Source organism: Nerophis lumbriciformis, linkage group LG34, assembly GCF_033978685.3.
Source record: "Nerophis lumbriciformis linkage group LG34, RoL_Nlum_v2.1, whole genome shotgun sequence".
NCBI lineage: Eukaryota > Metazoa > Chordata > Actinopteri > Syngnathiformes > Syngnathidae > Nerophis > Nerophis lumbriciformis.
The window spans coordinates 4374419-4379079 of record NC_084581.2 but is presented as its reverse complement, the minus strand read 5'-3'; positions in this window follow the sequence as shown (position 1 = coordinate 4379079).

Sequence of the window (4661 nt, the reverse complement as noted above, 5' to 3'; positions counted from 1 at the left end):
TGACACTTTTTTAAGTCAAAAATATAACAGCACTATCAACTAGGGGTGTCCCGGTACGACTTTTTCACGATACCGGTATTGAAGCCTTGAGTGTTGGTCGATACCAATAATAATTTGATACGATATCAGCACAAATCATAGTACATACTTTTATTATTTTGTAAGGACTGAACGATGAACAGCATTGATGATAACAGGGGTAAAACTCCCAATGGTTAGTAATACCGATTTAAATGCTCACTAGCTTAAATGCTAACATAAAAACAAGACACGGCAACGCCTGCCAGAAATTAATAATAGATTTTATTTGTTACGCACTTTGCATTTAAATACATCTTTAGGTGCTACAGTACAAACCAATGTTTAAACAATAAAAGCTTAGCCATTAAAACAGATACAAAGCGAAGACTAAAACACTAAGTGACTCATTAAACACCCAAAACATTCATAATAGTGGCTTTTCTAACTTTCTATTTCAGTTATGACAAAAACTTGGTCAAAAGATTTAAGTGTGTGTCTCTATGTGATACTTTTAGTCACATAACCATGATGTGGAAGTTTCATATTGTTGCATGCCTAATATCTTGTAGTGTAGACTGTTAGACAATATTTGATCAAGTGAAATAACTCCGAAACAGTGGTAGGTATAAAAAACACTAACCTTAATAATAATAATAATAACTGGGATTTATATAGCGCTTTTCTAAGTACCCAAAGTCGCTTTACATGTAGAACCCATCATTCATTCACACCTGGTGGTGGTAAGCTACTTTCATAGCCACAGCTGCCCTGGGGTAGACTGACGGAAGCGTGGCTGCAATTTGCGCCAACGGCCCCTCCGACCACCACCTATCATTCATCATTCAATTCACCGGTGTGAGTGGCACCGGGGGCAAAGGGTGAAGTGTCCCGCCCAAGGACACAACGGCAGCGATTTTTTTTTGGATGGTAAGTGACAGATTTAGGCTAATGAAGTGGGGTGTTAATTTGTGTTTTGGCGACACACAGTGTTCACAATTATTTATTACATTCAGATCATGATGGAGTAAATTGAAGGTTGCAGACATGTTTGTTACTGCATTACTTTCTAATACTTTTCTGCCTTGGAGACTTTGTATGTGTAAGTAATATGCAACAATGATTATGTGATACTTGTTTATATTGACAAATGTGCTGTTTTAGACTGCAATAGAGTTCAATTGAGGACACTTAGTATGTCTATAACTTTTGTGTGCTTAGCTGTTTGGCTGACTTGACTAAAATACAAGAAAAGACCAACCCTATGTGCTTATTAGAGGACATTTAGATGTTAACTGGCTGTCCAGCTTTGCACAGGTGAACACGTTACAGGACTGCTTGTATCAGAGATTTTAGATGCAATCGGATCGGGACACCCCTACCACCAACGGCTAACAAATGTATGTTACCAACAGTGGTTTAAGAGAACATATGTAACAATTAAATATCTGTATTTGTCACAATTGGTAAAATTCAACTTAGTAACTAACTCTACCACAAAGACCGAATGAGATGTTGGCTTTTGATTGGCTTTCATGGCTGTCATGCACACATGCATTCCTGCGACACGTGCCCACCTACATGAAAGCTTTTCGCTATCGAAAGGATTTAAAAAAACAGTCGCAATTGCCGCCATACTGCCGTTGAAACAGGTAAGCAAGGCAATAATTCACTCCAAACACGCTTTTAGACTAAGCGCAGTCTTCATTCTCAGTGCTTGTGCAGATGTGGGGTATCGTCAAAGGTTTGAACCAGAAAGAGGGCGGGTCAGAATGATGGCGGTGCTTTTTAACGCAAGCGACCACAAGCATCCACCAAACTGTGACATACAGCGGCTTTAAATCAATATGTCTCCTTCTTCAGGTCGAATTAGCACAAGAAAGATGTGAAGTCGTGCTTGATATGTTAAACTACTGTTAAATCGTTCTCCGATCACCCTTGTTCGTTCTGCCAATCTACATTAGCACTACTGACTGTAGTTGTTTCCTACACTACAACATGCTCTGCTTTTCGCCACAGCCAAGTGTTAATAGCCTTTCATTTCTGGTACACTACAACATTTTTTTTTTTTTTTTGGTGTAGATAAACTGCAAACTACCATTTGGTGGTAAAATAAAGCATCCAGATAGCCTTTAGCAGAGTGAAGGCAGGAAATGCAAGCATCAATAATTGCTGACTGTGCTCCCTGGTGTTGAAATCATAAAGGGTCAGCTGTCTGATTTGAAATACCATTCTGTACAAATGAAATTAAACCCAAATGAGAGCAGAACCCCTTGACTCCCTCGCTTGTGTGGGTGAGTCATCAAACTAAAGGTGAAAAAGACTACACTCTTAAGTATGCACTCGTTTTTGTCCACAACATTAGTTACCATAAAAGCTTAAACTCCGAGCTAGTTTTCAAAATCTATCTTCATAAGCAGTGAATGAACGCAGGATCAGCGCATCAACAAGGAGTTCTGGCCAAGATTCAGCAAAGCATCTGCTTACTTGATTACATTTATGAAATTTGCAGCCAAGCATGGTTTATAATCCACCACGTCTTTTACACAATTAAAAATTGCTGTGGAAACTGAAAAAATACAACAGAGTCAGTTCTTAATCTTAATGTACTGAAATATGCTCTATTGTAATAATGTCAGCTGCACTACTTTTGTCCAGTGTCAGCATATTTATTGTCATAGTTACTTAAAATGTTATGCTCATGACGCAGTAAGTCGCATGAAGCAGACACGTTTGTTAGTGGATACTTTCTAATATGCTTCTGCCTTGGAGACTTTGAATGTGTTCGTAATATGTAACCTATAATTATTTGATACTTGTTTATGTTGGCAAATGTGCCATTTAGACTACATTGTTTAAGGACACCTATTAAGTGTGTTTAGCTTGTATGATATTTATATTTTATAAGTTAACACACTGTAGGACTGCTTGGACTGTCACAGTTTTTAGATGCAAGCTGATATAATCCCATACTTTTTTAAGCCGATATCTGGCTTATATCAACATCGTATTGGGACACTCCTACGACCAAAGAGTGCCTAATTTCTTTTCTGTACTTCAGTTGAAAACATTGACAGTCATGTTAAAATGTTAAAGTGGCATTTTGACCCTGTAACCAATTATTTTATAATTTCCCTAAAGAGAAACCTTTACAAATCTGCGCGAATTGAAGGTTCATTGCTTTTCCAATCAGACTATGACTGATTTTAGGTTTTACTGGGGGTGTCCCAATTCCTATATTGATACCTCATATTGGTCCAATATCAGCAAAACAACAAAGTAACTTGTAAAATGTGTGATTTAAGCTCCAATACAATCATACATAGCGTGTTTCCTTGCGCAAAGCTGGACAGCCAGTTAACATCTAAATGTCCTCCAGTAAGCACACACGTTTGGTCTTTTCTTGTATTTTTGTCAAGTCTTTTTTACAAAATGACTGTGAATGCCATTGAACAATATTGCAGTCTAAAACACGGCATTTTTAAATATAATCAAGTATCAAACAATTATAGTTGCATATGCTTACACATACAAAGTCTCCAAGGTAGACGTGTATTAGACAATATCAAGTAACACATTTGTCCGTATCATTCAATTTACTGAGTTGTAATCTTAACTTCATGAATTATTGTGGTCACCAGAAAACCAATTACCACTTGACCTCAACTGAAAGGGGTCTTATCTTTTTTCAACATTAAAAACCCTTCCTTGTGGTCTACATAACATGTAATGGTATAATTTGGTCAAACTTTTGCATAGATTATTATGTTTTACAGACCATCTTCAAGCCTCTTTCTGATCGCTCTTCAGGAAATGCCGTTTTGTGTGTGGTCTTATTTATGTGCCTCCACTTCGACTGCGTCTTCTCCCTATCAACCATGTTGTAGTTTTTAGCACTTCCATATGTATTCTGACATAAAAGTTAGAACTGTAATTTCTATTAGAAATAGCAACAGCGGAGGATACATGTGCATGTATGAGAAAGTCTGCCCAACAACAAAAGGATATAGAAAGAGAAGAAGGTTATTGATTACAGTGTCGGACTATGATGGCGGACTCGCACAAAACTCTTCAGGTAAAACTTAACCATATATGGAGATATCCGCTGACCTCACCAATGGGAAAAATAGCACAAATATATATTGTAAATATCTTAGCATTGCCTCCATTGTTTGATTTCAAATGTTTGGGACTTATGCAGATCGCAAATGAACAGGCACCAATAGGTAAGAAAAGTTGGTTTTGCATAAAAGTCCTTTTCAAAGACATAAGTTCATTCCAGACTGTTAGGTTTGGTCAAGGTGTTGACCCCAGATGCAGAGACGGGAGGCAAGATGGAATAAAAAAAAGGAGTCTTTAATTAAGACCAAAAAGGTTAACAAACGCACACCATATAACATAGCCAATAAGCGGGAACCTCAGATGTCGGAAGGGGTAAAGGCCAGGGCACACTGAGCAAAGGAAAAGTCCACAACAGATATCTTCTCCACCTCAGGGAGGAAAGAAAAACACACAGAGGTTAGGTGTATAATAGCAAGGGCGAGAAAACTTTCCCGGACTTGGAGGTCAAGCAACTGCACGCGACTTGGAAGGAACAGGAAACAATAACCAGCTTAAATGGTCCATGAACTGATTAGCTGCAG